The following is a 13,912-nucleotide window of genomic DNA, read 5'->3' as shown; positions in this document are numbered from 1 at the left end:
GCCGTGGAAATGTCCTGTCAGCCACTGCCTCACCAAAGGAGCTTGTGTTCATGCGAGGCGAGAGGGAATTGGCTCTATCACCACGGTAGCTCTCGCCTCCTTCTCCTCCTCCCCCGTCAATCCTATTTTTCCCATCCCTTCAAACATGACAGCGGTGCTAGCCACAGACTCATTTTGGGCTTTGAACATCCCAGACGATGTGCTCCTTCTTAATTGATCACTGAGATGTTTGTTTGGGAACCGAAGAGGGAGCGTGTAGAGGGAGCCTAAAAGAAGGCTTTGATTTCACTTCCATGCAGCGTGTCACGAATCTGACACCAGATTACTCACAGTGTGTCGTCTGTTTGATAAGGAGTGTAATCATTCCGCCTCAAGATCCCCACCAACACAGTGAGAACGGGTGTCAACAGGAAGAAGTCTGGAGGGAGGAATCAGTTAGGCAGAGGGAAGCAAAGATGCTATTTACACTCCCTCAGTGTTTACATATGAAAGGAAGCTTTAAAAGACTTTGCTGGCAAACTTTGATGCCTCGTGGGAAGATGATAGCAATGATAGGTCCCTGGAGAGAGAGAGTGAGGCAGGAGATGTGTTCATTAAGATAAATGACTAAGCTTTTGAGTGACAGTGACTTTGAATGCTCAAGGGAAAATCGAAAGCGCTAAAGAACTTGAGGAAAGACACAGTTGAGGAACTTCAGCTATGACGAGGAAAAATGCACCCAAGGCCACACGCTGCTTTGCGGTGTTATGGTAAGCACATTCTAAGATGGCAAAGATTGAACAGTTTCCCTCAGAGAACTCTGATGCTGTCACAGAAACATTCTGACAAGTGATTGCCCATGAAACCTGACAGCAAAAAAAATCTACATTTAATTGTTCTAATCACTCTAGGAAGTTCCCTGAAATAAGTATACTAACTGTCTCCAGATGGAACTTTCTCTAAATAATCTGAGAACTTGAGGAATAGACCAAGGATTTTGTCAAATCTGAAGGTTTTGTTTTTGTCAGCGTTTTTACAGACATCATGATTCCAGTGAACATTCTCTTAGCATTTTGTCTCTGAACCTTGATTTGAACCTTTCATAGCTGATAGCCTACATGAAAATACAGGGTTCTCCATTACAACAAACATTTAAAAAAAGTACTCTTATTCGTCTGCTTCCTCCCTTCTTGTTTTGAGCATCTTGGCACGCCCCCAATCTCCTTATGTTTCTTTTGATGATATGTATTTTTTTTTTTTGCCCTTCGGCGTGTCAGGCCCCCATCAAATTCTCATGTCACTTCCTCCCATTCTTTACCTAGCATCCTCTGTCCTGTTTAGTTTCCTGCTCTGTGTCTCCTCAAGCCTGGCCTCATCACCAGACGTGTGAACTTCTGGACATTTGCAAACAGCACCTTTGCTACCATCCAACCCCCTGCAATTTGTGATCATTCTTTCAGAGGCATTACGTGGCACTGAATAAAATTCCAAGATCCTTCCTCCTTCAATGAGGCCAGGATGTCAGGGTTCATGGGCAATCACTTGTCAGAATGTTTCTGTGACAGCATCAGAGTTCTCTGAGGGAAACTGTTCAATCTTTGCCATGTTAGAATGTGCTTACCATAACACTGCAAAGCAGCGTAGGATATACCATAACAGTAATTGAGAAGCCTTATTGCAACAAAGCAGGTTTTATTTTAAATAGAAAGCCATAGCTGTTCCAACAATTTATTGATGCCGAAAGGGAAAGACCTCTTTCCTCCAGACAAGGAAGGAAGGAAGGAAATGTCCCACAAAAACAATCCTGGATGCAGGTGGAAGAAAAAAGGGCATTGTTTCCACAGCGACGGCTGACATGGTCAGTAATGCCTGGTGCCGGATAAGGATAGAGGAGAAAACCTACTGGCTGCATGCAGCACCATATTCTCTGTTATCATCACTCACCCCATGTCTCCTGTGTCCGTGGTAGAGCTGAACCAGTCACAGACCAGTGCTCCTGGGCTCATCGCCACCGCAGAGAAAAGACACCTGATTACCAACACTGATACACACAGTAAGGAAAGCAGGACGGTGCTGTGAGTGCTATGACACAAACTGAGAGCGAGAACACATATTTGAAATGTTACAACATTCCCCTGAATATCTACCAATTCCTGCCCATGTCCCCTCACATTGTTGTATTGTGTATTTCTGTACCTTGCCAGATGAGTCTTGTGACACCCGAAAGTGGAAAAAATATAGACTGATGAAACACCATTTGCCACAACCGTTCATATTTTTTAAAATGTTTTTCTTCATTTTGAAGCACTCTTCTGTTTTCCACCACCCACCTTTCATATTACATCCCTCTTCTGGCTCACTCACTTCATACTACAGGAAACGGTCCACTACTGATTACTTACCTCAGCCTTTCCATCGTTATCTTGTCTCTCTCCTTATTTCCCTCTCGGCATTAGTGTGATTGGATCTACTACAGCGGTTAATTGGCCTAATGCTATTCAAAATGGTCAGTTTTTTTTCCAGAACATCGATTTGTAAATGCATTTTGCTCTAATAAAAAACAACCGCCTATCTCCAGGAGCCAGACAGCCTATTTAGTTGGTGTGGAGCAGAAACAGTTTAGACCTAGTCAGAGAATCTAGGTGCAAAAATATGTGGTATTTTCAGTGCTGTAGGTGATGATAAAGACTGTATCCTGAGGATATTTATAAAATATACAAATAATGAAAAATCATGGAAAAAAACAGTTGACAAAAATACTTAACTTGTTTCAAATAATAAATTGGCCAATAGCAAAGTTTCCTCAACTCACCCATGAGATAGTTGAGGTAGTGTGTGCTTGCATGTGCTTGCACTCTTGCACACATGCACACACACACACACACACACTTTGTTTGCTTACTTATCAAAGCAAAATGCTTTTAAGTTTGTCACATTAATATTCCTATTTTTATTTCTTAATTTCATTTCCATACATAAAACAAAATTTGAATATATACAGTGCCTTCGGAAAGTATTCACACCCCTTGACTTTTTCCACATTTTGTTACGTTACAGCCTTATTCTAAAATGGAGTATATAACAAAAAAATCTCAGCAATCTACACACAATAGCCCATAACGACAAAGCAAGTTCTCATTTGCAACTGCGACCTGGCCAAGATAAAGCATAGCAATTCGACACATACAACAACACAGAGTTACACATGGAATAAACAAAACATACAGTCAATAATACAGTAGAAAAAAAAGAAAAGAAAAAAAGTCTATATACAGTGAGTGCAAATGAGGTAAGATAAGGGAGTTAAGGCAATAAATAGGCCATGGTGGCGAAGTAATTACAATATAGCAATTAAACACTGTAATTGTAGATGTGCAGAAGATGAATGTGCAAGTAGAGATACTGGGGTGCAAAGGAGCAAGATAAATAAATAAATAAATACAGTACGGGGATGAGGGAGATAGATGGGCTGTTTACAGATGGGCTATGTACAGGTGCAGTGATCTAGACATATGAATATAGACATCTGTAGTGCAGCCCCCCCAAAAAAATGTCAGCATCTCCGCTTTGGCTAAAAAGGTAGTTGTATAATTAAGAACAGTATTTTGTAGGATTCAATAGTTGGAATCGTAATTCCTGAAAAGAATCCAGAAAGAACAAAACCCTGTCCTCGAACATTTACATCAAAAGGTGAAAAGTTATGGGCAATGACACAAAACATCCACATTAAATTAAATAATTTTCTTGATTAAATGACATGTAAAACAACCACTTAGTCTGTAGTATTGATTATTATATATCACTGTATTGTACATAGGCTGGTCATTTATAGGTTTGTACCTGTAGACTTTCCATCACCATGAAGAAAAACAATGAACAATGCTGAATACCTCCAGGAGGTCCTGGTATTCTGTGGGAAGGCCTGAGAAATCAGAGGCTTTACCAGAGCCCGCAGAAGGACGTCCCGGGGCAGGCTGCGCCGCCTTAAGGTAATGTGAGTGGCAGAACTGGCTCCAGCCCAGGATAGAACCAGTGGTCCAGTCAATAACAGGCTTGTGCCTCTAGATCCATGAGAATCCCAAAACAACAAGAACCTTGAGAGATTCAATAAGAAGCTGTATGGACTCACTGTGAGTGCCTGATACATGCAGGTTAATGGGCACCGTACTATGAGTGACCCTGCCTATGGTGCGTCCGTCCAGTGCTCTGGCGTCCATGGGAACGGAGAGGAGTTGTGTGGAGATTCCCAGCTCCGATACCAGAGTAGCGTCCATAAAACTCTCATCAGCTCCAGACTCAATGAGCACTCGAAGAGATTTAGACCGCTCACCCCACAGCAGGATAACATGGAAGAGAGTATGAGTAATGGGAGTTAGAAAACTCCCAGTATGGCTCACCATAGTACTCTTACCTAGCTGATGAGTCTGGTCTTTTCTGGACAGGCGGATTTGTAATGCCCTTTAGCATCACAATACAGGCAACTGTTGGAGTTAAGCCTCTGTAGTTGTTCCTGAGGTGACAACCTAGTTCTGCCCCGTTACGGAGGCACAGTAGAAAACAAGTCGCTCGTTCCCGAGGGGACTCGGGTGCCTTCGGATCCTCTCGGAAATGCAGGCGTCGGGGACTTCCGGGGTTCTTTGGCGGCGAGCAAGCAGCCGTGGACGAATGAATGGGGCCGAAAACAGACCTCCTCTCCCTCCCGCGCTCTGGTAGACGTCCATCGATCCTTATTGTTAAGGCTATGAGGGAGTCGAGTCCTCATGTTTTTCAATGGTGGCTCCCTGCAGGGAGACAGCGTTGCGGAGCCAGTAAGAGTTTGCTGGGTTAGTCATTGCCAGTTTGTACTATAACAACACAGGGCGAGACCCAGAAGCAGACACAGGAGGCAGATGGTTCGAGTCTCTGATATTTATTAGAATAGAAGGGGCAGGCAATAGGCAGGTCAAGGACAGGCAGAAGTTCATTAAGAAAGGTACAGGGGGGCAGGCAGGCTCGAGGTCAGGGCAGTCTGAATGGTCAGGCAGGCGGGCTCAGTGTCAGGGCAGGCAGAACAGGTTGGAACCGGGAGGGCTATAAAACAGAGACTAGGAAAACCAGGAGCACGGAAAAACACGCTGGTAGGCTTGACAAGACAAGACGAACTGGCAACAGACAAACAGAGAACACAGGTATAAATACACTGGGGATAATGGGGAAGATGGGCGACACCTGGAGGGGGGTGGAGACAAGCACAAAGACAGGTGAAACAGATCATGGTGGAGTGGAGACAAGAACAAAGACAGGTGAAACAGATCAGATATAGACGTCTTCAACGCAAGGATTTATTTTCTTCTGCATTGTCGCCCCCCCCGAACAACTCCCCGTGGCTATGCTGTGACAGTAATTACATTATGTGCACTAGCTGAAATTTAGACACCTTTATGAAGATGGCGCTGTACTGTATGGCTGCTTTCTTGCGTGCTCCGACCTAATTTAGTTTTTTTGTGATTCTTTTGTCATCTATCTTTATTTTTTTTGCATGAAATGTATCCGCTATCACTTCCTATGATGGACAAAAACTTTTGAACATTAGATCGGCAGTTACTAACCTTAATTCTGGCTTTAACTTCGACTTCATATGTATCTCCGATCAAAGCCTCTGGTTACCTAAGATGAAACGCTGGCTAAAGTGAGGCAGGAAAGCGGGCGTCCTGGTGAAACTAAGACAAAGAGAAAAATGGCCACCACTTCCCTTCATAATAAAATGGATGACCTCTGATCGCGGATTTTCCCTCAATGGGACTCTCGAAACTGTAATATCCTCTGTTTTTCTGAAACATGATTAGGAAAGCTTACAGCTGTGGTGTTTAAGTTGAGGTTATGAGGTCATGAGGTCACCGGTGCCTATAGTGTCCATTGCTCTCAGGACATGAGTGACAGATGTGGAACATATCAATGTATTGTTCGGAGAGAATACATTATGATTGGGAACAATCCAAAACAATGTATAATATAATGCATAATGTATGTTAAAGGAGCATGTAGTCTCTGAGCTCATGTGGTGAGGGCATATTAGAAACCATTCATGTGCAGCAGAAATCCACCTCTAACCCAATATTTCATTGCTTCTCATTTTCCTCCCCAGAGAAATCTTAACATAGACCCTTAGAAACAAAGGTGCTATCTAGAAAGAAAAAAGGGTTCTTCAGCTATCCCCATAGGAGAACCCTTTGAAGAACCCCTTTTGGTTCCAAGTAGAACCCTTTTGGTTCCAGGTAGGACCCTTTTACATGGAACCTAAAAGAGTTCTACATGGAACCAAAAAGGGTTCAACTGGAAACCAAAAGGGGTTATTCTATGGGGATAGCCCTAGAATCCTTTTGAAACCCTTTTTCTAAAAGTGTAGTGATTTGAAAAAAAAATTGTTGATTGTTTTGGGCCGACGGATAGTCTCAAAGCACCAGCCTACTGATACCACCTGAGATCAGTTAGTAACCACCCCATGTTGCGGTTTCCTTTCATCACAGAGATGGCAAACGTGACCCTAGCTGGTGTTTCCGTTTGGCCAATAATGAAGAAGCCTCAACAGATAGAACCAAAGAAAACATAGCGGCACATAAGTTGAAACGCAGTACAGGATGTACCCAAGTGTAGTAAGATCTCCTTTATTGCTGTCCATCATCAAGTAGAATCTCTCTGGTCTCATCGCTTGCGAAGATGCCTATATTCTGTCTGTTAGAAGCATGACATCCTAAATGTAATGTCGTCCCTCATTTTCCTTGCCCCCCCCCCCCACCCACAACTTTACCCTAACTCAAACTTTTTCTGCGTATTTCAGGGAGGAGTCTTGCACACTAGAGACTGAGCATCTTTATTAGTTCCGCCAGTTCCCCCTTCAAAATATTGAGAGAACTTTCTTAAGGCGGTTCACCACAAAAGGCATCATTAATATTTAATCTGAAAATGGCTGGAAGAGGGGAGGGGGTTAAAAGAGAACAGTGGGTGTCATTTTCATTCTATCTGGCCTTTGAAAGATAAGAGGAAGTAGACGCCTCTGTACTGGGTCCCGTTTCATGTTTCAGACCCACTTTTACCAATTACTTTTAAAGGGGTAGAGGGGGACTCTGCTTCAGCCAGTGAGACTATTCATTTTGAGGGGTGTAATTTTAAGCAAGCGTTTTCAAAGGATTTGTTGTCAATACAGAGGTGCTCTTGGGATCATTTTGGATTAATGGCCATGGCCCATATTTAAATATGAATTTTCTGCATTGCTGTAGGTCATGAGGAAAGGGTCATTTGGTTGACTTGAGATTTCAACACCCAGAGGTCATTGACATCACTAGGTGCGCAAACAGTGGGCCATCAAAAGTTGTAGTGAATGCATTGGTTGTTTGCTTGTTTTACATAAGTCAGTACCTTACTGTTGGGCAGATATAAATCATCACTGCTGCTTATTTTGCAAAGACACATTTGGCAATAACAATCATGTTTTATTATTAATATTGTGAATAATGCTTCACTTATTTCCAGACGGGACCTCTGCCAGAGGGGTATGAGGAGGGGTGCACATGTATAACAAAATGCTACCTTACACTCAATATTTAACGTTGTTTTGGATTGGATTCCTCTGTATAGAAAGACAATCCAAGCGATTACCTTGGTGATTTGTGTGGAATAGCATGTTTGTGTTTAACTGTACCACTTAGCTTTAAAAACGGAGATACTGTATAGGCTTTTCCTGAAGGTGACTCTTTTAAGAAGACATGTCCATTCCAATATGGTGTATGCAGATATTTTGGAACAAGTTAATCTGAGTGGTTTGATTAGTAAATAAAAATGGTAACTTGAGCTGATGTTCTTTTTTTTATACCAGTTTACAGTACAACACAAGACCTATGAACGGAGTTTGACATGTTTGAGTGTTTCATTCTTTTGTGGGATTTGAACTGAGTATCATGTCTGCAGTCAAGTATAGAATCCCTCTGTATTACGCTGTGTTCCGAATGAAGAGTGAGGCACAGCACTTTATAGGTATATTGGTGACAAAGGAACAGAGGCAACGGCAGCCGCCTCTTCCGTGCTTGGAGTGTTCGGGAACAGACGTAGAACTATGAAATATTCGCTCAAAGTCAGTTGTACTCATGAAACTTTTATCAGAAGTGTCTCCGCCTCCTTCTTTCGTGACATGCAAATTCTTACAAAACTCTTCCCCGTTCTCTCTCTCTCCAATTCACTGTATGCCCCCTCCTGTACTCCCTGTTCACTCATGACTGCGTGGCAACACATGCCTCCAACTCAATCATCAAGTTTGCAGATGACACAACCATAGTAGACCTGATTACCAACAATGATGGTAATCAGCCTACAGGGAGGTGGTGAGGGCCCTGGCGGAGTGGTGCCAGGAAAATAATCCTTCCCTCAACGTCAACAACACAAAGGAGCTGATCGTGTACTTCAGGAAAAAGCAGAGGGAGCCCGCCCCTATCCACATTGACGGGAGCGCAGTGGAGAAGGTGGAAAGCTTCAAGTTGCTCAGCGTACACATCACTGACGATTTGAAATGGTCCCTCACAAAATTTTACAGATGCACAATTGAGAGCACCCTGTCGAGCTGTATCACCACCTGGTACGGCAACTGCACCGCCCGCAACTGCAGGGCTCTCCAGAGGGTGGTGCGGTCTGCCCAACGCATCACCGGAGGAACAGTGCCTGCCCTCCAGGACACTTACAGCACCCGATGTCACAGAAAGGCCAGAAAAAGGACATCAACCACCCGAGCCACGACCTGTTCACCCCGCTATCATCCAGAAGGCGAGGTCAGTACAGGTGCATCAAAGCTGGGACCGAGAGACTGAAAAACAGCTTCTATCTCAAGGCCATCAGACTGTTAAATAGTCATCACTAGCCGGCTACCACCCGGTTACTCAACCCTGCACCTTAGAGGCTGCTGCCCAATATACATAGACATGGAATCACTGGTCACTTTAATAATGGAACACTAGTCACTTTAATAATGTTTACGTACTGCTTTACTCATTTGATATGTATATACTGTATTCTATTTGACTGTATTTTAATCATTGTCACTCCGATATTGCCCGCAATAACATCTGCTAAATGTGTGTATGTGACCAATAAAATGTGATTTGATTTGATTATAACTCCCTGCCTCCTTACATTTTTGCAGAACATAATTTTCTTCTCCTACCACTCAGTTTTTCATTAGATTGAGCACTAGGCCCTGTTGGAATACTGTTAAAATGCATCCTTCCTTCCTCACTTAGTAATCATTGAACTGACATGACATAATTGGGGATGGAAGGGAGAAAGGAAAGATGCATTTTAAGAGTACTCGAACAGGACCACATCTATGCCTTTTTCTCTTCTACAGAGAGGTCAAAGGTGAAGCTATACTTCATGGGCCTGATTCAGACATAGGAAATGTACACGTTTCTTACACAAGCCTTTCCTGCACACTTCTCACCCATCCACACAATACCCCACAATGACAAATATTTGTTTTTTTTTTTGGGGGGGGGGGGTTCTAATTTATAGAAAATTAAACACAGAAATATCTAATTTACATAAATATTCACACCCCTTTGCTATGACACTCCAAATTGAGCTCAGGTGCATCCAGATTCCTTTGATCATCCTTGAGGTGTAACTACAACTTGATTGGATTCCACCTGTGGCCAATTCAATTGTTTAGAAAGAAACACACCTGTCTATATAAGGTCCCCACTGTTGACATCGCATGTGAGAGCAGAAACTATACCATGAAGTCTAAGGAACTGGCCGTAGATGTCAGAGATAGAATTGTGATGAAGCATATATCTGTGGAAGGCTATAAAACAATACCTGGAGTGTTGAAAGTTTCCAAGAGCACAGTAGTCTCCATCATTGGAAAATAGAAAAGACACGTGAAAGACTCAGAGCATAAAGCAAAATATTCTGTGGTCTGATGAGATAAAAATGTAACTCTTTGGCATGAATGCAAAGCGCTATGTCTGGAGAAAACCAGGCACAGCTCATCACCCTTGTGTCGTGTCTTTGGCTATGCCGGATTAAGTGATATGACATGCTAACCTATAAAATTCTTTCTCTAATATTACCTGATTAAGCTAATCATGTAAATGTAATTAACTAGAAAGTCGGGGCACCACGGAAGAACATTTATAGAGCCGTTATCTTCCGAATAAACTCTTAAAATACTTAGTAATACTTTACATCGATAGCAGTCAATATTAACCCTTATCTTATTTTCAGTCTCATAATGAAAGTTGTAAATTCTTGGCTATCTTCACGAACCCTGGCTAACAAGTTGAATCAGCAATACAAAATTGGGTTTAATTATTTATTTACTAAATAAACTAATCACACAGAATTACAAATACACAGAATACAAATGATGTCATACAGAAAACGTCCCGGTGGACGGAACCTGTATGATGGCTGGTTACACAAAGGAAAGGGGGTTGGGCTTGAATGAAAGAGCGGGAAGACTTAGCATAGCTGCTGTTTCTTTGTTCCTATCGTAAATACATTATCTTATGCATTCTAAATTACCGCCCATTTGGAAAAGGAAAAAATGCAATTAATATTTACTCTGAGCTGCGCTTCGGTATATTGGTCGTAGATGCTGGCCGGGTTGGCCAACAGATCTTCCTGTCCTCGGAAGAATGTCTCTGGTGGTAAATTGGATACGTGGTGGTATCTTCGTCTGTCTGTTAGACTGGATCCATCGTCCGTCCTTTCCTAGCCCCCGTCTACAGCGGCCGCTGCTAACTCAATGGCTAGGAAGTATCACTTCTGTAGTGAATAAACTCAAAGTTCATACCATTCGCCACCAAAGCTCACGCCGAGGTTGGCTTAGTTCTGTACTTGACATGTGTGTCCTTCTAACGTAGAGGCTGCAGACCTCACGTACTGGAACATGTGGTTATCTTTTCGTCAAAGGCTTATATAGTGGAGAGGGGGAAGGATGTGTTTCATCGTTTATAACCCCTGTCTCTTCACAGGGGTGGGCCACTGCTCAAGCAGGGCACTTTCCTTATGAAAACCCAATTCTCTCATTTGGAAGCTAAAATTACATTTAACCTCTCTAGGCTAGGCGGGACGAATTCGTCCCACCTACGTAACAGCCACTGCTATCCTGTGGCGCGATTTTCAAAACCTTAAAAATCCTATTACTTCAATTTCTCAAACATATGACTATTTTACAGCCATTTAAAGACAAGACTCTCGTTAATCTAACCACACTGTCCGATTTCAAAAAGGCTTTACAACGAAAGCAAAACATTAGATTATGTCAGCAGAGTACCAAGCCAGAAATAATCAGACACCCATTTTTCAAGCCAGCATATAATGTCACCAAAACCCAGAAGACAGCTAAATGCAGCACTCGCCTTTGATGATCTTCATCAGATGACAACCCTAGGACATTATGTTATACAATACATGCATGTTTTGTTCAATCAAGTTCATATTTATATCAAAAACCAGCTTTTTACATTAGCATGTGACGTTCAGAACTAGCATACCCCCGCAAACTTCCGGGGAATTCGCTAAAATTTTACTAAATTACTCACGATAAACGTTCACAAAAAGCATAACAATTATTTTAAGAATTATAGATACAGACCTCCTCTATGCACTCGATATGTCCGATTTTAAAATAGCTTTTTGGTGAAAGCACATTTTGCAATATTCTAAGTACATAGCCCAGGCATCACGGGCTCGCTATTTAGACACCCGGCAAGTTTAGCACTCACCATAATCATATTTACTATTATAAAAGTTTCATTACCTTTTGTTGTCTTCGTCAGAATACACACCCAGGACTGCTACTTCAATAACAAATGTTGGTTTGGTCCAAAATAATCCATCGTTATATCCGAATAGCGACGTTTTGTTCGATGCGTTCCAGACACTATCCGAAATAGTAAAGAAGTGTCACGCGCATGGCGCAATTCGTGACAATAAAATTCTAAGTATTCCATTACCGTACTTCGAAGCATGTCAACCGCTGTTTAAAATCAATTTTTACGACATTTTTCTCGTAGAAAAGCGATAATATTCCGACAGGGAATCTCCTTTTCGGCAAACAGAGGAAAAAATCCCAAAGGCGGGGGCGGTCGGGGTCACGCGCATAAGCCAGTGTCCCTTGATCGGCCACTTGAGAAAGGCGATAATGTGTTTCAGCCTGGGGCTGGAATGACGACATTCTGTTTTTTCCCGGGCTCTGAGCGCCTATGGACGACGTGGGAAGTGTCACGTTAGAGCAGAGATCCTTAGTAAATGATAGAGATGGAAAAGAAGTTCAACAAATGGTCAGACAGGCCACTTCCTGTAAAGGAATCTCTCAGGTTTTGACCTGCCATTTGAGTTCTGTTATACTCACAGACACCATTCAAACAGTTTTAGAAAATTTAGGGTGTTTTCTATCCATATGTAATAAGTATATGCATATTCTAGTTACTGGGTAGGAGTGGTAACCAGATTAAATCGGGTATGTTTTTTATCCAGCCGTGTCAATGCTGCCCCCTAGCCCTAACAGGTTAATCTCCTAACAAACAATTTCAATATCAAACATTTCAATTGCATAACAATTCCATGTTACTCTGATAACTAGAGGGTGTATACTTTCTCAGGTACAGTTTATGTCGTCCTGTCATCAGTCATAATGTCTCAGATGACAACCGAACTGACATCCATACTCATTACGTTCCCAAGCATATTTCCAACTGGTTTTATTACCAAAATATGGTTCCTTTTCCCCATTTGTTTGATGTTCCCAGACTCTCTATATTTAACACAGGCTATTCAAGTCCTTCAGTAGGGTCAGAAAGAGAGGGGAAGGGAGAAAGGTATTTATGGGGGGGTCATAAACCTTACCCACAGGCCAACGTCATGACAGTCCCCCCATGTTGGGTTCAATCTTGCGATTAACCTGCATGTTGTAAACCAACATAAAAATGAACGTGGGTTGTCCTGGTTGTGGATCATCGTTGTGGTCCCCATCTGGCGGTCGACCCGGGTAGGGTGTCTGCAAATGAAGAAGTCCGCTCCAAGGCTGGGCAGCAGATGTCCGGATCGCCGTTCCGGACCCGTCGTCTGGTCGTCCAGACTGGAATATCTGGGCAGTAACTTAGGCAGATGTTAACAATGCACACACACACTCATGAAATATATCATTACATTTCCTCCCAAATGAGCGGCGTTGTGGCACTAACTGATGGTTGTATGGGGGAGTTGTTTATGGCTTTATCACTTTCTATGTGCCGAAGAAAATGAAACAAAATGAATGAAAGCATAAACAAAACAAAATATAGTTATGCCACCTTAATCATCTAATTGGACTGTATTCTATCTACATCCATGGTCTTGGCAAAATGACCCTATCATGGCATTGTCTAATGTCATATTTAGGGCTTTCCTAATTTGCCGGGTGGCGCTTAGGGTACTATCCTAAGTTGACAACTATATGATAAGTCTACAGCTGTAAGGCACTAGTTTTGGGCAGTCTACAGGGATGACCTATGGACTTCTGGTTAGAAAACTGGTGAGTGCTGTAGAGTCAAAGGCCTAGAAGTAAATGTTCAACTTTACTAAGGCTGGTATTTTGCTTGGACCCTTAAGTGATCCTAGCATAAATCCTAATTGGATGTTCCGTTGTGCATGTGCGTTTATGCTTACACAATCGCGCATGTCAAGGGAAGAAAACCAAGTATCCTGGCAGATTACAACTTGTTCAGAATGAGTCTGACGTAGTCAGGTAATTTTCAGGTCAATGCCTGGAGGTCAGTCAGAATTGGTGTCAAGGGAGTCTGTAGTAGTTTTCTACAAGTCACGGTGTCTTCCACAATTGTAGTGGCGGTAGGTATGAAGTCTATTTCATAGCTATGTTATCCACGGAGGAGCTAACCTCACGACGGAAGTACTCTAAGTATTA

The sequence above is a fragment of the Salmo salar genome, chromosome ssa14, assembly GCF_905237065.1.
Source record: "Salmo salar chromosome ssa14, Ssal_v3.1, whole genome shotgun sequence".
In the NCBI taxonomy this organism is placed as follows: domain Eukaryota; kingdom Metazoa; phylum Chordata; class Actinopteri; order Salmoniformes; family Salmonidae; genus Salmo; species Salmo salar.
Note: the sequence above shows the minus strand (reverse complement) of the source record.